This window comes from Camelus bactrianus, chromosome X (assembly GCF_048773025.1).
Source record: "Camelus bactrianus isolate YW-2024 breed Bactrian camel chromosome X, ASM4877302v1, whole genome shotgun sequence".
Taxonomy (NCBI): Eukaryota; Metazoa; Chordata; class Mammalia; order Artiodactyla; family Camelidae; genus Camelus; species Camelus bactrianus.
The window spans coordinates 59563452-59587740 of record NC_133575.1 but is presented as its reverse complement, the minus strand read 5'-3'; the positions used below and the strand labels follow the sequence as shown (position 1 = coordinate 59587740).

The 24289-nt window shown below is 40.1% G+C and overlaps 1 long non-coding RNA gene across 2 annotated transcripts in view; it reads left to right on the top strand.

Moving 5' to 3' along the window:
- Positions 1–4490: 4490 nt before the first annotated feature.
- LOC123613195 (uncharacterized) overlaps positions 4491–24289 on the top strand; it is a 29995-nt gene continuing 10196 nt past the window's right edge. For both annotated transcript variants that reach the window (XR_006720533.2, XR_006720532.2), the window contains exons 1-2: positions 4491–4736; positions 4849–4922. This is a non-coding gene — a long non-coding RNA (uncharacterized LOC123613195). The remainder of the gene's footprint in view (positions 4737–4848; positions 4923–24289) is intronic.

Below are 24289 nucleotides of genomic sequence, written 5' to 3'. Positions count from 1 at the left end.
TGCTGCTTCGAGTCTTTTGTCCGGCCCAGTGCGCGGTCCCCAGCAGCCAGTGTCCGTTCCCAAAGGCCCCTAAGTAGTCACCCCATCTATGCAGTGGCCTGCAAGATCGTATTTGCTGGGGGTTGGGGTGGCTGGCTGGGGGCGGGGGTGGCTGGCTGGGGGCGAGCTGCGCGGGCCGCAGAGGTGTTGCGTCAGGCCAATGCGGACCATCCTGGCCAATGGCAGGGCGAGGCTAGGGAAGCCCCTCCCTCTCCCGGCGGCCGCAGTAGACCTAGGCAGGTAGCAAACAGCTTCCCACGCCATCCCCTCTCGCGCACGCGCACAGAATCGCCCTGCGCCCTAGAACATCCATTAATTCGGTGATTCATCTTTTTATTTATCGTGCGTCAAACCTTTCCTCGGGCCTAGTGTGAGCTGGGCGTGGGGGTGCCAGAGGAATCCATTTTTCTTGATCGCATGTAGTGAAATAAAAATGATATCGGTCGGGACTTCACAACCCAATAATGCAGGAGTGCTCTTTCGTCTTAGGAAGAGGGTGCAGGATTACTGGAACTGGGCATGGGAAAGAAGGCAAGACAGCCCAGGCCAAGTAGTTTTCACGAGTAGTTTGCACAGAGATAAGGGAAAAGCAAAGGAAAATTACTCTGCAGCTATATGACGGGGGTGGTCAGGAGCTGAGTGTCTGAAAGGCAGGCTTTACCTGGGAGATCTTGGAAAGGCTGAGTTGCTTTAAATTTTGGATACAGTAATTTTATTTCCACGGATATCAGAAAAACCTCCCAGATTCTTTCGGAATCATAACGATAACATACAGATATCCGGGTCTGTCTTCTGCAGTATACCTCCCGAACTTTCCATCCAACGCCCTTATTTTGCTGGAAGGCTTCAGATACGGTCAGATTTGCGTTTTAGAGAATGCCCTCTGCTGGCTGCCAGGAGAATGGATTGCAGGGAGGGAGAGCCATGAGGAAGTTGACGCTATACCTAAAGTGAGAGTGGAGTGATGGGGGCGGATATGGGAGGTTTTTTGAAATAATTTTTTTTCTTTTAGAAGTTTTAGGTTTACAGAATTATTGAGAAGATGATACAGGAGGTCCCATATACCCCACTGCCAGTTTCCCCTATTGTTAACATCTTACATTACTGTGGTACATCTGTCATAGTTAATGAACAAATATCAATACATTATTATTAACTGAAGTCCATATTTTGTTCAGATTTCCTTCGTTTTTACCTAATGTCTTTTTTTCTGTTCCAGGATACCATCCAGAACACATTACATTTAGTCATCACGTCTCCATAGATGACTCTTGGCTTTGACAGTTTCTTGGACTTCCCTTGTTTTTGATGACGTAGAGTCATCAACATTTGAGGAATACTGGTCAGGTATTTTCCAGAATTTCCCTCAGTTGAGATTTGTCTGATATTTTCCTCATGATTAGACTGAGGTTATGGGTTTGGGAAAGGAAGACCACAGAAATAAAGTACCATTCTCTTTAAATAATATCAAGGGTACACGCTATCAATATGCCTTATCACTATTGGTGTTAACTTGATCACCTGGCTGAGGTAGTATATGTCAGGTTTCTCCACTGTAAAATTACTCCATCACCACCACCACCCTACCCCTCCATGCATACCGTACTTTTTAGGAAGCCACTAAGTGTAGCTCATGCTTAGGGAGTGGGGAGTTATGCTCCAACTCCTTGAGGAGGAAGTATCTACATAAATTAATTGGGATTCTCCAGCACAAGAAATGTGTCTATTCTATGAGTACTTTTAAGATGGTGGAATCAACAGGCTTTAGGTATGGGAAAAGAGGGGTTGAGAGAAGTCTGGAATGACTGACTGCCAGGTTGTTGTGGGACCTTCTCTGTGAAATGGTTGGAATACCAGATCTTGGACATACTCCACATCCTGATAAATGTTTTGGGGAGAGCATGGAAGCTTGGATGCCTCTGGTTCTGACCTGGGACCACACTATCAGAAGTGGGTAGAGGAGACTGGCCCAGAAAGGGGAACATCTTGCCCCAGGGCCAGAGCTGAGCATACAGGATGTTGAGTCAAGGCATCTCGTGCAGAGGGAAGAGATACCTATGGGCAGGATCTGGAGCCAGTCCCAATGAGCATGTGGTGAAGTGGAAGGGAGAGGAGAGCCAGCAGGGGCAAAGGGCCTGGAATAAGTCAGAAAGAGGTCAGCCTGGCAAGAGGATCCCAGGCAGTCTGAGAGCTAGGTAGCCTTCCCTCAGTCTGCTCTGGCTCACGACATGACTCCCTCACCCTCCCTAGAGGGTCTCAGTTTTCTCTATCTGCAGACTTAGGCTAATCATTGCTGGGGGATCAGCCCAGGAGAAGCAATCCACCTCATCCCAAGATGGAATCTAGCCTTGAAGCAGACCTCTGAAGCCTGGCCTTAATCATGCTCTGTCCCTCTAATCAAATCCCTAGCCCCTCATCCTGGCATTTGAGGCTCCTCTTCACCTACCCTATCAGAGAGAGCCCCTGACTTCAGGGACACTGTTAGAAGCCAGTTATGGGATTCTAATATAGTTGGGTAGAGTGCTCATGTCTTGGACTGAGGCATGGTAGGAGACAATGTTCTTTGCCTAGGGTGGCATCTTGTTCCCTGTGCCCTAACTCCTCAGTGTGTGGTGTGGATTCAGGTCCTGCCCAGTCTGGTCCTCCAAAAGGGAAGACTGTTCTAGAATGTCCTTAAGGTCACATCCAACTCCAAATTATAGTCTTTGCTGAAGACCAGTGAAGTCAGGCCCATTTGCTGGGACTCCAAACAGAAACCAGGAGGAGGATGAGGAGTCATGAACCCAATGCGCCCCAGGGCCTGTTTCCATGCTGAAGCTACTTGTCTTTGTGTCCTTCACAACTCACCCCACTCTCCTGCAGTAGAGGGCCCTGCTCCTGAGGATGAGGTTCACAGGATCTCCTGGGGCCAGACCTTTAAAGTACCACCCACTTCTGTGAACAAAAGCAGATCGGCAGGGACAAAACTAGATTCTGGAGACTAGATTCCTCCTTCTTTGGTGACCAAAAAGGCCAGCACTGGCTCCCTCAGTTGGGGCTGTGGAGGATGGTTAGGGAGGCATCCTATTTTTCATTCAGTAAACATTTATTGAGCACCTGCTGTGTGCCTGATAGAAACTTGGTGATAGGGATAAAACAAGGAAACATGTTAGAACAAGTCTTTGTCCTCTTAGAGCCCAGGGTTGAAGACAAGTGTTCTCAACATGCTTTGGTGCCATGGACCTGTTCGGTGATCTGGTGGAGCCTATGGACCTTTTCTCAGGAAACAATATCTTTAAATGCATGAAATAAAATACTTAGAGCTACAAACTGTTGACTATATTGAAATATAGTTCTAAAATATGGAAAGGCAAATATGTGCCATAGTAATATATGTGCTTCTTGTTAATTCATTAAATCACAAGATCTAATGGAGGGTCCAATGATGATCATGATTTTAAGATAGAGATGATATTACATGATATTTCAAGAAATGTACAACATGTGGTATGAAAATCTCTGTGATTTCTACTAGTGATAGAGTCACAGGTGTTACTACTACCATTGTTAGGTACACTTTTTACTGAAAAGATGCTCAATTTCAATTAGAGGAGAGTGAAAACAATGATGTAATTTTTTCCCCATCCAGATACATGGACCCCTTCAAGCCCTGTCCCTGTACTGGATTGGAGGTCTGTAATCCCAAATTAAGAACCTCTAGTAATAGGGAGGTCCTTCCTGCCTCTCCTTCCTTCTTACACAGCTTTCGTTTGGAGGACAGAAGCCTGGGTTTTGTGCTGAGTCTTATTGCTGTGTGACCTCAAGCCAATTAGTTTGACTCTCTGGGCCATAGTTCCCTCAGACTGAAATAATGACAAAGACAAGAATCAGGCAGTGGGGAGAGAGAAGAGACCATAATTATTTATTCTCCAAGCAATTATTTTATGTTCTATCATTGATTCCACCGAGTGAGTGGCATTGTCAGGAAAGATTGTTTTAAGTCATCTTCCTATCTCACAGATGGTTAAACTGAGGCTCTGAGCGAGGATGTCACTTGACCAATGTCTTAATCAGTAAGGAGCAGGAGCTGGTGGGTGACTGGCCAGACCCCTATAACCACCTTATCCTCCAGGGATGAAATTACGAGCTAGGCTCACTTTGAGCGAGGGAAACTTGGCTCAGAAATCCCTGCAGGTGGGGGTAAGCTATGGGAAACTGGGGGCAGAGTCGTGTCTCTTAGCGGAGCGGTGGCTTGCGGAAAATGAGACGTCAAGAAGCAGCGGTCTCCAATTGTCAAGTGAGTCGCGCCAGGCCTCACTTTGGGCTTCGCGCTTGCGTGCTCCTAACTAATCTCCCAAAGCCCTGTCGAATGGACTGGCAAACAGCGATGACGAGTCGATCTCCTGGCCAATCCTAGTAAAGGATGGGCTTGGCTCATAAGCCAATCAAGACCACCAAAGGGGCGGGTTTTCTTCGGCCTGGATCCGGGCTTGGAGGGTAAAAATAAAGTGTTTCCCTCTGCAGCCAATCCCAGGGAAGGCAGGAGGGCGCTTCTCCAGTGGGAGCCTGGAGCCGTCCGTAGCGGTGGCTGCCTGCGACCCCCCTCGCGCTCCGGCAGACGGGAGGGACGCGTCCAGTGCATTTCGCGACATCCAGCTGTCGGCGCTTGGAATCTGCTTGCGCGCGGCAGCGGCGGAGCCGACGGCCAGAGGTGCCCGGTGAGGCGCTGTAAAGACCGGGGTGGGGGGCGCGGGGGGAAAGACGCCGGGCCGGAGCGCGTGAGGGGTGGGACCTGGGCGAGTTTTTACCTGGGCGGCCTCTCAACCCTAGGTCAGCGGGTTGCGGAGGATCGTGCGGGTAGCAAAGGGAGGGCGAGTGCTCCAGGAGCCCCAGAAGACAACCAGGTGAGTACCTTGCGGAGCTCGGCGCCCATGCCCGCTCTACGCGCCCCCCCCCCCTTGTCTCTTGGGAAACGGTGCTGTGCAGGTCTGCAGCTCACGTAATCGTCTGCTTGCGTGCCTGTTAAGTCTCCATCTCTCCCTCCCTCCCTCCCCTCCCCTTTCCTCTGTCTCTATCTCCATCTTTCTGTCTATTTGTCTCTGTTTTCCTGTCTGGCTCCCTCTCTGAGACACAGTAGACAGCCCAGACCTAGAAGGGTGAATCCTGACCCTACCACTTAAAACGAGCCGTGAGACCTTGAGTCTCACCCAGCTGGGCCTCAGTTTCTTCATCTGTCAATTGGGAATCTAATCTCCACCTGAGACAATACGTCTGCGTCACTTTGCCCAGCACCTGGCCCCTAGAAACTTTAAGTAAATAATGACTGTCATGATTGAAAAGAATATAATCTCTCTTGGCCTTTGGTTTTATTTTCTCCCTGTCTGTCTCTGATCCTCTCCCCCTACCCCAATTGATTCTGCTTTGTGAATGTTTCTGTCTTTCTCTGTTACTGTTTTTCCTCTTTCTGTCTATCTCTTTCCCATCCCTAAACAGGTTAGAGGTTCATTGTTTATAGCAATGAGCTTGGCTTGAGAGTACTTCTGAGCTTAGCCTGGGGCTCTGGACTGTTCTGTGGGTAAAAAAATAAAAAAAATAAAAAAAAAATAAAAATAAAAAATGGAGCCTGGCCTTAGGCTCCTTCTGGCTTCTTTGAGGAGAGAACCCTCTTTGTTCCCCACCCTACTGCAATAAACAGGTAAGACCCCCTCAGGGTGGGGAACAAGTTAGCTGCAAAAGTGGATCAGGCCCTTATCCTGTAACATGTTAGTCACACATTAGGAAGACCAGGGGTCTCCTAGTTACATTCCAATACAGCCCAGGATGCCCTCTCTTCTGTCCCTATCCTGAAAACCTTTGACCAGGCCTCTGGAACTCACCTTCAGTCATCAGCAAAATCCCCTTTATTCTCACCCCGGTTTCTGAATAGTCCTGTTGTTTTCTTGCCATACCTTAGTGGTTCTCATACCTTTTGGACGCAGCACCCCATTTTCATAATGTATATTTGAAGCAGCCCCTTCACTGTTCTGCAATGAAGTGCATAGATAATAGAATCTTTCTACACACATAATTTCCCCCAAGCCAATATAGTGCCCTAATTGAATATAAGGGAGAAATGAAGGAAGAATAATTTATAATAAAACAAGATGTATTTCAGTAGGTAAAGGCTGGGATATAATTCCACCATAAGACATAGTGAAATGGTCTTGCACATAATAATACTTGTACCTGGGAGTGTGACAGCTCCACTGTGACTCAGAAACCATGGATAGGGTGATGCAGTTTTCCTAGATAATAAACAATTCTTCATAAAGTTCCAAACAAAACAAAGTGCAGTTTTCCCTCGATTTATAAGGTTGTTGAATTTCTGGAAAGGTCATTATATATTAAACTTCTTTCTGACCTTATCTCCTACCTCTCTCCCTGCTTGCTCCCTCTATTCCACCCATCCTGGCCTCCTCTAGGCTACTTGAACATATTAGGCACACATCCACCTCAGGGCTTGGTACTGGGCTATCCCTTGTACCTGGAATGCTTTACCCACAAATATCCACAAGGCTCGTGCCCTCACTTCCTTCAGGTATCTACTCAGATGTCACTTTCTCAGTGAGGCCTACCTTGACCATCCTATTTAAAATCGCACCTATCCCCTAGCACACGCCCTGCTCCACTTTTCCCATAGTGCTCCTCACCTCTTACATAATATATAATTACATCCTTATTATTTTTATTGTTTATTGTCTGACTCTCCCACTCAGTTGTAAGCTCTAGAAGAGCAGAGATTTTTGGCTTTTTCATGCCCTGATGTAGCCGTATTACCTAAACCAGTGCTTGTACATAGTAGGCTCGCTCCATAAGTATTTGTTGAATGAATGAATGAGCGAATGAATAGGTTTTCCACCTGCATGATGGTCTGGTGGAGCATTCTAAAGTTGTATGGGATGCAGTACAATTCTTTGCAGTGTGCAGCTGTCCCGTGCACTGCAGGATGCTGAGCAACCACGGTCCATGCCCACTAAATGTCACTAGTAATCTCGAATTATTGTGACAATGAAAAATGCCCCCAAACACTGCCTTGACTGTCCATCCCCCTACACTGAGAACCACTGCTTGAATAGAAATCTGACTTTCCCCTGAGCATTCTGCTCCCCCAGCAGCCTCCTTACACCCCTCTTACCAGGTGGCCAGGACACAGAGGTAGGTGTCCTCACTCTACTAAATGTCCTTCCCAGACATTTTCTCTCCCTCCTCCTTAAACACTCTTTGTTGTTTTTTTTTACAATTAAATTTAAAAAATAATTTCAGGCTTTTAACAAAGTTATAAAAATAGTACAAAGAATTCCCATATAGCCTTCGCTCAGATTCCCCAAATGTTATACAACTACATATAGTTCAATGATCAAAAGTAGGAAATTAAGAAAAAGTAGGAAATTAACATTAGTACAGTACTCTTAATGAAAATACAGAACCTACTGGAGTTTCATCAGTTTTTCCACTAATAAGATTTTTCTCTTCCAGGATCTAATTCAGGATCCCACATTGCATTTAGTTGTCATATCTCTTTCAGCTCTTCCAGTCTGGGACAGTTCTTTAGTTTTTCTTTGTCTTTCATGACTTTGATACTTTTGAAGAGTCATGGCCAGCTGTTTTCTAGAATTTGGGTTTGTCTGATGTTTCTTTACGATTGTAGTTAAGTTACATAATTTTGGCCAGAATACCATGGGAGAGATGTGTCTTCAGTGCTTTGTATTAGGAGGCACATGATGTCAGTATCCCAATACTGGTTTTGTTCACTTTGACTGTTTGTTTAAGGTGGTGTCTCCCGGTTTCTCCATTATAGTTACTCGTTTTTTCTTTGTAATTCATAAGTGATTTGTGGAGAGATACAGTAAGATTATGTAAACTTCAGCTACCTTGTTTTAAATCTCAAAATCATCAGACTAAATATACCGTCACCTACCTGGCCCCCTCATGCCTCATTCCTAGAATTTAGCTACTAGCTCACTGTCACTCTCTGTAACACTAACCCAGTCCTACTTCTTGGTGACTTTAATATCCTCAGAGATGCCCTTCCAATGTTCTTGTCTCTCAGTTCTGTGGTCTGCTCTTCTGCAGGGTGCTTGCCTTTCAACCCCACCCACCCCGATAGTCTTCCCCTTCTTCCCCTTCTTACCAGTACCTGTGATTGTATCACCTCCATAATCTCAGTTTCAGGCATCCTGCTATCCAACCAGTACCTGTCCTTCTAGTTCCCTCCCTCTAGCACCTCAATTCCAACAGTCCTTCAACGCCACTGGACTGAACGTTTTCACTACCCTTTACTTCCTCCATGTTCCCATGTCCTTCCTTTACTCAGCTTAGATTCCGCAGTCCATCCTAATAATCATTCCCTTGCACACATCCTTACTTCCCTTGCCCCCTGTCCCTTCAGCATACTTATCAGGCAAGACCGCAGCCCTGCTTAAATCCAACTCTGCCAGCTCCACAGTCCTTCCCTAGGCCACTCACTGTCTTACCCTCCCAGGTGATGATAATTTCATACCTTCTCTCACCTCAAATCCCCAACACCTCCTCTCCCATCCTAGACTCAGGCTGCCTACTTGACTGAAAATTTTAAACCAGCAGAAGAAAACCTCCACAGATTCCTGCTACCACATCCAACCACCAGACAGCATCTGTACTCACTCTGCCCTCTTTTCTGTTATTATGGATAAACTGTCCCCACTGTCATCAAAATCCTGTCCCTCCACTTTGACACTATATCCCATCCTCACTTACCTACTTGAGTACATTCCTCCAGCAATTTTTATTCTCTCTCCTGCCTCAGTTTCCCCCTCCACAAGATCATTCCCATCAGCACACAGACATTTCTGTTATTGCTTCCATCTTTTTGTTACAGGTTTCTTGAGATATATGTCACATACCATAAAATTCACCCTTTTTTTTTTTTTTTTACTGTTTTTTTCCCCCTTGACAGAGGCATTGGGGATTGAACCCAGGCCCTTGTGCATGCCAAGCACATGCTCTGCCACTGAGCTATACCCCTCACCTTTTTTTTTTACATGGAGGTACTGGGGGTTGAGCCCAGGACCCTTTGCATGCCAAGCATGCACTCTACCACTCTGAGCTATACCCTCCCCCACAAATTCACCTTTTTCCCCTCCTTATGTGTGTGCATGTGTGTGCATATATATATATATATATATTTTATTGAAGTATAGTCAGTTTACAATGTTGTATCAATTTCTGGTGTACAGCATAATGCTTCAGTCAATAAAGTCACCCTTTTAAAGGGTACTAGTCAGTGGTCTTTAGTATGTTCACAGACTTGTGCAAGCATCACCACAATCAATTTTAGAACATTTTTAATCCTCCCCCCAAAAGAAGCTTCGTACCCGTTAGCAGTTATTCCCCATGACCCCCAGCCCTAGGCAATCAGCTAATCCACTTTCTGTCTCTATTGATTTGTCTTATTTAGACATCTCATATAAATGGGATTATACAATATATTGACTTTCATGAGTGGCTTTTTCACTTAGCATAATGGTTTTGAGGTTCATCCGTGTTGTTGCATGTAGCATTCCCTTTTATTGCCAAATGATATTCTATTGTATGGATATACTACATTTTGTTTATTCACTTGCCAGTTGATAGATAATTTCAGTTTTCTCATGTTTGGCTATGACAAATAATGTTGCTCTGAACATTTGTGTACAAGTTTTTGTTGTGGATGTGTGTGTTTTTTTTTTCTCTTGGGTGGATACCTAGGAGTGGGATTGCTCAGTCATATGGCAACTCTATGTTTAACTTTTTGAGGAACTACCAAACTGCAAAAGTGGCTGCACTGATTTACATTCTCAGCAATGTATGAGGGTTCCAATTTCTCCATGTCCTCATCTACCCTTTTTATTGTCTGTCTTTTTTATTACAGACATCCTAATGAGTACGAAGTGGTATCTCATTGTGGGTTTTATTTGCATTTCCCTAAAAACTAATGATGTTGAACATCTTTTCATGTGTTTATTGGCTGTTTATATTTTTTTTCAGAGAAATGTCTGTTCAAATCCTTAGCCCTTTTAAAATTAATTACTTGTCTTTTTCTTGTTGAGTTGTAAGAATTCTTTATATATTTTAAATACAAGCCTCTTGTCAGATACATGAATTGCAAATTTTTTCTCCCATCCTGTAGGTTGTTTTTTCACTTTCTTGATGGTGTCCTTTGATGCACAAAAGTTTTTAATTTTGATGAAGTTCAATTTATCTGTTTCTCTTGTAACTTGAACTTTTTGTGTCGTATCCAAGAATCCATTCCATAATCCAAAGTCACAAACATTTTTCCCTTTGTTTTCTTCCAGGAATTGTATGATTTTAGCTCTTATATTTAGGTTGAGGCTCCATTTTGAGTTAATTTTTGTACATGGTATGAGGTAGGGGTCCAAATGTCATTCTTCCTTGTGGATATCTTGTTGTCCCAACACCTTTTGTTGAAGAGTATTCCTTCTCTCATTGAATTGTCTTGACGACCTAGTGAAAAGTAAGTTGACTGTAAATCATAAATGTAAAGATTAATTTTTGGACTCTCAATTCTATTCCATTGATCTATATGTTTGTCACTGTGCCAGACCACACTGTCTTGATTACATTAGCTGTGTAGTAAATTTTGAAATCAGGAAATGTGAGTCCTCCAACTTTGTTCTTCTTTTTCAAGATTGCTTTGGCTATTCTAAGTCCTTTGCATTTCCATATGAATTTTAGGCTCATCTTGTCAACTTCTGCAGAAAATCAGCTGAAATTTTTATAAGGGATTGTGTTGAATCTATGTATCAATTTGGGAAGTATTGCCATTTAACAATATTAAGCCATGTGATCCATGGACATGAGAAGTTTTTCCACTTAGACCTTATTTGAATTTTTTCAGAAGTGTTTTGTAGTTTTCAGCATACAAGTCTTGCACTTCTTTTGTTAAATTTATTCCCAAGTATTTTATTCTTTATGCTGCTATTATAGATGGGATTGTTTTCTTAATTTCACTTGCTGACTGTCAATGCTAGTGCATAGAAATACAACTGATTTCTGTTCATTGAACTCCTATCCTGTCACATTGCTGAACTTGTTTTTTAGTTCAAATAGTTTTTAGTGGATCCCTTAGGATTTGCTATATATAAGATCATATCATCTACAAATAGAGATAGTTTTACTTTTGTTTTTCAACCTGGATGCCTTTTATTTGTTTTTCTTGACCAATTGCTCTGGCTAGACCTACAATGTTGACTGGAAGCAACAAGAGCAGACATCCTTGTCTTTTTCCTGATCTTAGGGGGAATGTATTGAGTTTTTCTCCATTAAGTGTGGTGTTAGCTGTGGGTTTTAGATAGATAGCCTTTATCAAGTTAAGGAAGTTTACTTCTCCTAGTTCTCTGAGTGTTTTTGTGATGAATGGGTGTTGGATTTTGTCAAATGCTTTGTCTGCATCTGAGATGATCATGTAGAGTTTATATTCGTTCTATTAATATGGTATATTACACTGATTAATTTTCATAAACCTTGCATTCCTGAAATAAATCCTAATTGGTCATGTTATATAATACTTTTTATATGTTGCTGGACTTGGTTTGCTAGTATTTTGTTGAGGATTTTTACATCTATATTCATAAGGGTCTGTAGTTTTCTTGTGATATCTCTGTCTGATTTTGGTATCAGGGTAATACTGGCTGCATAAAATGAATGGGGAAATGTTTCCTCTAGTTTTTGGAAAGGCTTTGTGAGAGATTGGTATTTTCTTTGTGTATGTCTTATGTCTTTACTGTCCCTTAGTTCTTCATTTCCTCTCTTTTTACGTATCAAGTTGATGCTTTCTACTATAATTTTTTAATTTCCTTGTTAATTATATATTTTTGAGTTAAGTTCTTAGTGGTTGCCCTGGGGATGACAACTAACATCTTAACTTGAAACAATCTACTTTGGATTAATTCTAACTTAATTTCAATAGTATATAAAAACTTTGATCTAGAATGCCTCTGTTCCCTCTCCCCCCTTCATAATATTATTATCATACAAATTACCTCTTTATACATTATAAGCCTGCCAACACAGTTTTATTATTATTGCTTTATGTAGTTGTCTTTTAAGACAGATAGGAGAATAAACAAACAAAAATACTTTCATAATATGTATGTAGTTACCTTCAAGTTACCATTTAGTATTCTTTAATTTCAGCTTAAAATTAGGGTTCTTGTAGGATAGGTCTAATAACAACAGATTTTTTCAGTTTTTATTTATTTTAACTTCTCTTTCATGTCTGAAGGACAATTTAGCTAGATGAAGAATTCTTCATCTTTTACTTTCAACATTTTGGGAGATGTCATCACATTGTCTTCTGGCCTCTGTGGTTTCTGATAATAAATCAGCTGTTAGTCTTATTGAGGATCCCTTATATGCAATAAATCATTTTTCTCTTGCTGCAGTCAAGATATTGTCTTTGGCTTTCATCAGTTTCACTATGTGTCTGGGTGTGGATCTCTTCAAGTTTATTCTACTTGAGCTTCTTGAATGTATAGATTAATGGTTTTCATCAAATTTGTGATGTTTTGGTCCCTTTCTCATCCTCTTGTCCTTCTGAGACTCCTGTTATGTATGTGTTGCTACACTTGATGGTGTCCCGCAGGGCTGTAGGCTGTTTTTTTTTTTTTTTTCACTCCTTTTTTCTTCCTGCTTTTTAGAATGGATAATCTCTATTTGACCTATCATCAAATTTACCCTTTCTCTCTTCTGCCAGCTCAGATGTATTGTTGAGCCCCTCTAAGTGAATTTTTCATTTCAGTTATTATACCTTTCAACTCTAGATTTTCTTTTTTTTTTTTTATTTGTATCTTTTGCTATTTATTTATTTATTTTTACTTATTGAAGTATAGTCAGTTATAATGTGTCAATTTCTGGTGTACAGCACAATGTCCCAGTCATGCTTACATATACATATATTTGTTTTCATATTCTTTTTCATTAAAGTTATTACAAGATATTGAATATAGTTCCCTGTGCTATACAGAAGAAATTTGTTTTTTTATCTATTTTTGTATATAGTGGTTAACATTTGCAAATCTCAAACTCCCAGATTTATCCCTTCCCACCCCCTTTCCCCAGGAACCATAAGATAGTTTACTATGTCTGAGAGTCTGTTTCTGTTTTGTAGATGAGTTCATTTAGATTTTCTATTTGATTTTTCTTTAAATGATTTGTAGCTCTTTATTGATATTCTCTATTTGGCGAGACATTGTTCTCATAACTTTCCTTTAATTCTTTAGATGTGGTTTCCTTTAGTTCTTTGAAAATATTTATAATAGCTAATTTAAAGCCTTTATCTTTTAAGTCTCAAACGTTGGCCCTTTCAGAGAAATGGTCTTTCGGCTAATTTTTTCCCCTGTATATGTAGCATACTTTACTGTTACTTTCTATGTTTCATAACTTTCTGTCAAAAATTGGACATTTTAGATACTCTTAACAACTCTAGTATCAAACTCTTCCACTCTCAAGATTTGTTGTTCTGGTTGTGTGTGTGTGTGTGTGTGTGTGTGTGTGTGTGTGTTGTGTGGTTGTTGTTACTGTTATTTTTCTTGTCATTTATTTGTTTAGTAACTTTTCTTGACTAATTCTGTCGATTCTATATTCCCTGCATTATGTGGCCTCTGAGTTCTCTGCTAGCTTTCTTTCAAAAAAAGAAAAGATCTTACTTTTATTTTAAGCCTGGATTTCTAAGGGTCACACCTGGTAAGTATAATTTGGTGGTCAGCCAGTGATTGGTCAGATTGCCTTAAATTCCTTGTCTGTATGTCTTCCACTCTCTGCCAAGAGGATCTGTGTGAGAAGGCATGCCTTCAGACTTCAGCCAGTTTGCAAGGCAGCCTTAGCTTTCCCTTTTGGCTTGCACAGGGCCTCACAGTCAGCCAGGAATAGTGACCTGGGCCCTCTCCTTTTCCAGCTCTTTCTTGGGCACGCACATAACCCTGTGCACAGCCCTTTAGGTTCCCAGGGATATGTCAGAGCTTTTCAAGGTTCCCTATAGTTGTCTCATTCTCCAGGATTTCCTTTTAATTTCCCAGCCAAAGCATCTCTCTGTTTTCTGGAATTTAGTCAGCTTTTGGCTACTAAACCACTAAGCTGGAGAGGGAAGGAGAATGAGAATAGCCACAAGTTAAAATGCCACACACAAAAAAGTCAGAGAACCCGCTGCCTTGCCAAGACTTGATGTTTTCTCTTGGATCAATGATTTTCACTTCACTCTATGCCTGTGTTAATTGCCAGAGTTTTGAACTGGGTTGATTTTAGTTGGTTTGCCCACATTTTCATTGTTTTAAAGGGATAGCTGGTTCACCAAAGTCCTCACTTGGCCATCCCATCTATTTCCTGTTGCTCCCACCTTTAAAAATTTGAAACTCTCTTCATCCCACATCCCCTTGCAAATATGACTTTATTTATTCCCCTGACAACAAAACTCTTCAAAACTGTTGTCATTCCTCACTTCTTCCTACTCTTCTCCCATTCCCTGTTTGTTCATATAAAATATATTAGACATATAATAAAATAATATATACTTTATGTGCATGAATTATAAAGATAATAATGATAATGAAACCCAAGAACTCACAACCTTACCCAAGAACAACATTAACGATGGCATCTATCCCTGTGTCATTTTCTGTCCCACTCCTCACCTCCCTGCCAGAAATGACCACTCTCCTAAGTCTTGTGTTATTCCATTGCTCCTTTTAATATCTTTTTTTCATATTTGTGGAGATGTTTAACCAATACATCATGTGTTTGGCTTGGCTGTAAAAAATAGTATCATACTGTATGTGGTCTTCTGTGGCTTATTTTTTTTTTCACTTAATGTTGTGTTTCCAAGATTCACCTATGTTTCGCATGTACCTGTAGCTTGTTCATTCTCAGTGCTGTATAATATTTTGTTGGCCAACCATAAAACAAATTATTCATCCATTTACCTGTTGAGGGACATTTCGGTCATTTCCAGCTTTTTGCTCTTATAAAAAGTGCTGTTAGGAACATTCTTGTACATGTCTCCTGGGACACATGCACACCCATTTTTCTAAGGTATACACCTAGGAATGGAATTGCTGGTTGATAGGACACGTAAACATTCAGGTTGACGGGATTATGCCAAAATGTATTTTAAACTGTTGGTACTGATTTGCATACCTTTCAGCAGTTGATGAGGGGTCCCATAGATTCCTACCCTGTCAATACTTGGTATTGTCCCGCTCTTTAACTTTTGTCATTATACTGAGTCATTGTGGACTTAATTAGCATTTTTCAAATTACTGATGTGGTTGAGCATCTTTTCTTGTTTATGAGCCACACGTGTCTCTTCTGTGCAATGACTATTAATATCTTTTGCCCATTTTAAAATCGGTATTTTAATCATTTTTAATTGATTTGCAGAAGTTATTTAATTAGTTGAATACTCATCATTTGTCAGTCACATGTGTTGAATATCTTCTCTCAGTTTGTGGATTTTTTTTTTCTTTATGGTGTCTTTGCATGAGTGGAAATTACTAATTTTAATTGAGTTGGTCAATTGATTCATTTTTTTCTCTCTAGCCAGCACTTTTTGTGTGTTGTCTTCCCTAACCTATGGTCATAAAGATAGTCTTTATTTTTTTCTAATAAAAGTTTAAAGGTTTACCTTTCACTTTTAAGTCCTTACTCCAACTGGAATTGATTTTTGTGTGGTATAAGTTATAAAGTAGTGAGCCAGGTGTGTTATTTTCCACATGGATAGCCTACTGATCTGACCAGTTCTGTCATACATCAAAGTTTCATATCTGTATAGGTCTGTTTCTGGGATCTCTGCTATTGGCCGACTTTTGCCACTGAACCAGTACCGCACTATCTTAATTACTTTAGCTTCATAAAGAATCTTGATATTTGATAAATCAAAATCTTCCCATCTTATTTTTCTTCAAGAGTAGCATATATTCTTGGCCCCTTGTTATTTCAAACACATTTCAGAATTAGCTTGTCATTTTCTACAAAAATATTGGAATTGCAATAAATCTATAGAAGAGTTTGAAGAGAATTGATATGTTTATGATGTTGAGTCTTCCCAGCTATAAACATGATATATCCTTTCATTTAAAATAAATTCTCGAATGTCTTTTGGTAGAGCTTTATAATTTTCTGTATAAGGTCTTGCATATCTTGTGTTAGATTTATTCCTTGGTACTTACAGCTTTTATTGCTATTATGAATGAGATCTTGTTATTTAATGTGTTTTATCTCTTTTGCAGGTATATAGAAATGAAGTTGATTTTTATGTTGGTATTATAGCCATTCACCTTGCTGAACTTTTATTATCTTTAAGCAAACTTTTAATTTTAGAGTAATTTTAGTTATAGAAAAATAAAGAGGTAGTGGGGAAAGTTCCCATATACACTTCACTGTGGTATTTTTGTCAAAACCAAGAAAACAACATTGGTATATTACTATTAACTAAACTTCAGACTTTATATGGATTTATCCATTTTCCCACAAATGTACTTTTTCTGTTCTAGGATCCAATTCCAAATACCACACTGCATTTGAGTTGTCATGTCTCTTTAGTGTCCTCTGGTCTATGACAGTTTCTCAGTCTTTCCTTGTTTTTTTAATAACCCTAACAGTTTTGAGATGTCCTATAGAACGTCCATCAATTTGAATTTGTCTGAAGTTTTCCTCCAAATTAGACTGGGGTTGTTTTTGGAAAGAATGCCACAGAGTTGAAGTGCCCTTTTCATCACATCGTATCGGGGTATGTGATATCCCTATGACACCCCTAGTGATTTTGACCTTCCCCGCTTAGTTAAGGTGGTGTTTGTCAGGTTTCTCCACTGTAAAGTTGCTGTGTTTCCCTTTTCATTCTCTGTTCTTTGGAAGAATCCAGCCCACCCTCAAGGAGGAGAGGAATTAAGCTCTACCTCTGGAAGGGGGTATATTTACATATGTTATTTGGGATTCTTCTGTTAAAAAAAAGATTTGTTTCTTCTCTATTTTTTTACTTATTTATTCAGTTACTTGTTTATATCAGTATGAACTCATGCATATTTATTTAATAATTTGAGTTATAAATCCAATACTGTTATTTGTCTTGTGGCTCAGATTGTTCCAGCTTTGGCCACTGGGGGCTCTTTTAGGTTGGCTTCTGTCACCCTTTGACCTGGCCCCATCCTTTTGTGTTTTGAGTACGTCCTTACTTGCTAGCAGGACAAGATGCTTCTTACTCATCTTTTATCTTCCTGCCCCAACCCCAGAATCAACCATTTCTCAAGGAGCCCCGGTTCCTTTTAAGTTGTCTGTATATTCTTTGTTTTCTTTGTTGACATCTATATCAGATTTAAATAATGACAGTTTCATTTTTTTTTCTTTCCAATCATTATGCTTTTAATTTATTTTTCTTGTGTTACTGTGATGGCCAGGACCTCCAATACAATGTTGAATAGAAAAGGTGGCAGTGGACACCCTTGTGTTGTTGGATATCTTCAAGGAAATGCCACTAACATTTCCCTAAGAATGATATTTGCTGTAGATTTCTATAGGTTTTATCAGATTAAGCAAGTTCCATCCTGTTCCTCTATGCTAAGAAGTTTTTGTTACTGTTTTTTAATGCCGAGAAGTTTTTATCATTGTTTTTAAATCATGAAAGGATGTTAAATTTTACAAATACATTTTCTGTTTCTTAGGATGATTATGGTTTTTTCCTCCAGTAATCTGATAATGTGGTAAATGATTAGAGATTTTCCTCATGTTAGACCACCTTTGCATTTCTGGCACAAACACAAATTGATCATGATCTTTCCCTTTTTATACAGTACTAGAATCAGTTTGTTAATATTTTGTCTTGGATTTCTGTGTCTTTGTCCATGAGTAAAATTGGCCTTTAATTTTCCTTCCTCATGCTGTCCTTATTTGCTTTTGGCATGAAGTTCTGGTATCATAGAATGTCAGTGTTACCTCATTTATAATGTTTTAGAAGATGCTCTATAACTTTGCAATGATCTGTTTGGTAGAATTCTCCTGTAAAACCACTTTGGCCTGATATTTTCCTTTTTAATATTAAATTAATATTAAACTTCTAAATAAAATATTTTCAGAATTTTAAATGAGAAACTTGAAATCTGCTTCCATAACATGTTTTATATCAAGTTTTATGCTTGAAATGGCTACATGCAAATCCTGATCAAGACTTTCTAATGATGTGTTCTTCAAATTCTTAACAGTCACCATCAGTAAAAAAAAAAAACAAAACTTTCTTTGTACAATTAGGTGATAAAGTATTTAAAAACCAATTTATAAATTGTTCAAAAATGTTTAACACATGAAATTACATCTAACAGCTTTTCTTTGTGTTTCACCGACAAATATATGTTAAAATTTCTTGTGATAATGTGATTAGATTTCAAATCCAATTGAACTCGTTCATATTAACTATTTCAAAATAATGATGAAGCTCTTATTTGCAGAACATGCATCATTGTTAGAACCATCACCCTGCAGCTAGCTTGGACACCATTAAAAGGGCTCATCAGCTGCAAACGGATAGAAGTATCTGATATTCGTGAAGACAGAATTTCAGGGCTTCTACCTGGAGCTACGCTCTCCAGAAGCCCCTGCTTGGCCTCCCTGCACCCAATCCTACCCCAGCCAGTTACAGCTTGGGTCGTATGTGGTGTTTCTTGGCAACTGGAACACAGACTCTCCAGCAGCTCCACAGGCCCCTTGTCCTCAGTGAGCAGAAGACTACAGAAGCTGGCTACTGAAGAGGCTGTCCAAATGATAGAGCTCCTCCTTGGCCCTGCTTAGCACTTTTACCGCAGAGCAGTAACTGAGTGCTGGATGTTACTCATTCATGCTCACCGCCTGCAGGGACTGCAGAGAGATTTGTCAGATCCCATCTCATTAAGAGTCACCCTCTAAGGATCTCCACGGGAGGCTGCCCATAGAGAGAGGTGGCCTGCCTAGGGTCTCTACTGCCTTAGGTCCTGCGTGGACACTTCCAGGGCTAAGGGGATTACTATCTCTTCACCTACCTGTAATCCGCGTATCAACTGTAAACTTCTGCCTCCTGCTGTTTTTTGTTCTTTTGTTTGTTTTTTGGTAGGAAGAATTTTAAGTACTGCTTCAATTCCTTTAGTAGAGGACAAGTCAGGATTTCATTTTCTTCTTGAGTCAGTTTTGGTAATAGAGTTTTCTAGGAATTGATAGGTCCATTTTGTCTGCCTTCTCAAATTTTTTGGCATAAAGTTCCCGTATTTTTTTATTCTCTGCTGTATACAGTCTGCAGTTATGTCTCCTTTTTCATTGCTGATATTGGTTATTTGTGCCTTCTCACTTTTTTTCTTGATCAATCTCAGCAGAGGTTTGTCTATTTTATTAGTTTTTTCAAAGAACCAACTTCTGGCTCTGTTGCTCCTCTCTATTGTGTCTTTGTTTTCTATTTCTTTAATTTCTGCTCTTATCTTTTTTGATCTCCTTCCTTCCACATTTTTTGGATTTATTCTGTTGTTCTTTTTCTAATTTCTTAAATTGGACACAGAGCTCATTAATTTTCGGTCTTTCTTGTTTTCTAATTTGTGCATTTAAGGACATAACTTTCCCTCTAACTACTGCTTTTCTTCAAGTTCACACATATCATATTTCATTATTGTTCTGTTCAAGTACTTAAGCATTTCCATCATGGTTACTTCTTTGACCTGCGAGTTATATAGAAGTGTGTTTCTAAATGTTTGGAGACTTTAAAATTTATCTCTCTGTTATTGAAATCTATCTTAATTGCATTATGGTCAGAGGATGTGATCTGTGTGATAAAAACTCTGAAATTTATTGAGACTTGTTTTATGGCTTAGTACGTGATCAATATTTTTGAATGTTTCCTATGTGCTTTATAAGAATGTATGTTCTCTGATTGTTGAATATAGAGTTCCACATATGTCTATTATCAAGTTTGTTAATTGTATTGTTCACATTTTCTATATCTATACTGATTTTGGGGGAGTTATAATATGCCAACAATTGTAAGGTGTGTTACTATTCAATTATGATGGTGGATTTGTCTATTTCTCCTTGTAGTTTTTTTCTTTACATATTTCAAGGGTATTTTATTAGGAATATTCAAATTAAGAATTGTTATATATTCCTGGTGAACATGTAATGACCCTTTGTAGTCCCCATAATGCATTTTTCCTTGACATCTATTTTATCTTGCATTAATATAGCAACACAAACTTTTCTTCTTGTTAGGATTTGTGTGGTGTATAATTTTCCATCCTTCTACTTTTCAACATTTTCATGCCTTTGTGCTTTAATTATATCTCTTGGGAATGGCATATAGCTGGACCTTTAAAAAAATCTAATCTAATGATCTTTGTCTTTCAATGGGCAAGGTTAGTCTGTGTACACTTATTGTGATATACTTGGACTTGTTTCTACCATCATACTTTTTTGTTTTTATTTCCTACTACCACCTTTTTGATGCTTCTTTTCTCTCTGTTTTTGCCTGCATTTTTAGTTTTGAAGTTTGTTTGTTTGCTTTCTTACTCAATTTTTTTCCTCCCTATTGTTTGGAATTTATCTATTCTTTTCCCATTCTTTCTGTTGCTATCCTTGAGTTTTAAACAGTATTTTAACCTTCCTCTTGAAGAATGCAAGAACCTTAGAAACCTTCAACTTTAGTCATTCCTCTCTTGACCACGTTTTTTTTTTTTTTTTGGCATTTTAGTTTGTTCCTTTTTTCCCCTCTAACCTCACAAATTATATACCATCATTAGTATTATTTTATATAGATGGTGTGTGTTTGGATTTACATTCATACATTTTTGCATCTCAGACTATCATTTCGGGGTCATTTTCCTTCATTATGAATACAACGTTTGGATACTCTTTTAGAACATATCTTTTGGTGTTAAATTCCCCCAGTCTTTGTTATATGTAATGTCTTTAATTTTTCTTCAATCTTTACAGATAGATTGTCATAGGTGATATTAGAAGTCCACTGTCAATCTTACTGCTGTTTCTGTAGGTGTTTTTGTTTTATATTCTGGTTAATTTTAAGGTATTTTTTTTCCTCTCTTTTTTTTGTTGAGAGGGAGGGGAATGTTCAGGGGGTTCTGCAGTTTCATTCTATCAATGTTTAGGTATGTATTTCTTTTTTATTCTATTTTGGAAATGTGCTTCATGCCTCCAGATTCATGTTTTTCATAATTTCTGGGAAATTCTCAGCCATTATCTCTTCAAATATTGCCTTTCTTCCATTCTTTCTATATTTTCTCTCTTGGAATTCAATTAGTCATATTTTGGACCTCCTCATTCTATCTTCCATATCTTATAATATCTTACTGATATTTTCTGTCTTCTCTTCCTGCACTTCATTCTAGGTAGTTTCTTCAGATATATCTTTCAGCTTATTGATTCTCTCTTCAGCTGTATCTGATCTGTTTTATCTGTCCAATGAGTTTTTATTTCAAGAACTGCATTTTTCATTTGTACAAGCTTCATATATTCACTTTCTAATCTGCCTCATCATCCCTAGTAGTCTCTTGTTGCTTGCTCGTCTTTGTGGTTGCATCTATTATTTCTTTAAACATTTTGTACAGTTTCGTTCAACCAGTAATCACTGTTTGCCTGAGTATGGCCTTGTAAACATTGTTCATATCCAAACCACATAGTACAGTCCAATTACATATCCTTTGTTGTATGCCTTTTTGTTTTCCTAGTAGTTGTCTGTTTTTTGTTTTCTTTTGCCTAGTATTCTAATACCATTACTAGTTCTTCTCTGAAATTCTTTTTAAAATCCTTATCAGATTTTATGTTCCTCCTCTGCTCAAAATTTCCCCATGGCTCCCAGCTCCTTCAGAGTAAAAGCCAAAGCCTGCACCATGACCCGAAAGTCTGTACACAATCAGGTCCCAGCCACCTCTCTGACCTTGCCTCCTATCTCTCTCCCCTTGCCTCCTATCTCTCTCCCCATCACTCACTCTTCTTCAGCTCTATTAGCCTCCTTGCTGTTCCATAAACATGTCAGGTATCCCCCCGCTTTTCAGAGCCTTTGTACTTGCTATTCTCACTGTCTGGAACACTATTCTTCCCAGATACTCTGATGACTTGCCCACCCACTTCCAGTATGTTCAGATGTCACCTCCCTGGAGAAGCATTCCCTGGCCAACATATCTAAAATAGCCCCATTCACCAGCACTTTCTATCCCCTTATCCTAATTTATTGCCTGTGTTTTTCTGCAAAGCACTGATCACCTGATATATTACATTTATTTATTGTGATTAGTGTTTGTCTCTCCCCAGTAGACTGTAAGCTCCACAAAGCAGGGACTCTTGTTTTGTTCACTACTGTATTCCCAGTGCCAAGAACAGTACGTAGTGCTATTTAGTAGACACTCAATAAATATTTGTGGAATAAACTGAATGAATGAATGAATTAATATGGAAGATAGAGGGAGAGATGCATTGAGAACTAGGCTAGGCATGAAACCTTTTCATGCCATGCAATGGAGCTTGGGTGTCATTGTTCAGAAGGGTGGGAGGCTGTAAAGAAGCAGGGAATATAGCTTCTGGGTTCTTTTGAGAAGCAAATTCACAGTTGGTGGGGTGGTGACAAAGCCCCATGTTTGTGACTGGTTCTATACCCTGGGCTTCTGAAGGTGGACCTGTCTCTTTCTCAAGCAGCCCTCAACAGGCCTGTGTTGTCAGGCCTGCCTGTGACGTGGTGAAAACCAAAGCTCCAGCTCTCATTAGGCCTTCTGATCCTATCTGGGATCCCCCTTTCTCCTGCCTTGTGAGAAATTATGTCCTGGTCCCCAGACCAAGCAGATTACCCCCATTAGACTTTCTCTGTAGTATCTGGATGGGGTTGAGGGAATGGTACAGAAGCTGGTACAAAGCCTGGCACATAGTAAGTGCTGTCATAATGGTGGACACCACAGTGGGGTAAGTTTCAGCTCAGAAAAAAAGTTTTTCCATTGTCAAGGCTGGAGCAGTATATGCTAATCCTGACTTTTCCCCTAATCTCCCCTTGGGGGCCAGTGTGACTCCAGTGTTTCTGTCTGCCCATGACTATTTGTATACTAGTTTGTTGTCTAAGGTGTGGCCTACTCCCCTGGTTTTATGTTACCTGCCAATTTCCTCAGAATGCCATCAATACACACAGATACCTGTGGCACGCCCCTAGAGACCTCCTCTCCAGGCCAACATCAGTCCATTAATCATTATCACCCTAGGTTTAACCAACCAACTAGTTATAAGTTCAGTTGAGCAAAGTTGACTTGACCACCTACTATGTGTCAGGCCTCCTGTTCTGCACTAAGGACGCAGAGATGAACAAGATGTGTTTTCAGACCCAGAACCAGAATTTCAGAGCAGTGTGGGCAATGCAGTAACAGTGATGGGTACTAGGGACTGTGAGAGCCCCTGAAGAACACACAGTCCAGCTCAGGGGACAGGGAGGTTTCTTAGAAGAGATGGTATGTGAACTGAATCTGAAAAGATGAGTAGGAATCTTCTAGATGGCTAACAAGGGGAGAGGAGAGCAGTCCAGGCAAATGGGACAGCATGGGCAAAGTCCCAAAAATGGGAAGCAGTATGGTGTGCACCAACCTGACTGTGTTAACCGTTCACCTGTCTTTCTACAAGATCATTCTAGGAGACTCTGGCACATACCGAAACGCTGACATGAGGAGTTTGTGACCTCCCTGGACAGGCTAATCTGTTAACTCTTCGGAAGGATAATGAAAAGTTGGTTGGGCATTGGACAGCACTGTCCATGAGCTTGTCCATACCTGCTTCCAGTGTCTCTGGCTTCCTTATCTAGACGATGGGGCTTATGTTACCTGCTTCCTTTATACCTCCCCTGGGGTTGGGGTCATTCCCACTGTCCTGGAGGTTATGGAGTTTCCCTCAGTGCCACGTGTGGAGATCTCACTGTGGAGAGGGATTTTCCTGACTCCTGACACCAGCCATGGCATAAAAGACCATCATCTTTTAGGGAATGGACTGGGCCTACCTGTCTTGTCCTCAGACGTGAGGGTTCAGCTCCTCTGGGATTCATTCCTACCTGTAATAAACAAGGACAGTTTGGTTGTGGAGTCTGGTAAGCCCAGTTTCAAAGTATGGAGCTCCCATGTCTTGGTTGTGTGACCTTAGCCATGTCACCTGTCCTCTCTAAGTGTCAGTTTCTTCATCAGTCAAATGGCCACCTTGGACAGCGGTTGTGGGTATCAGA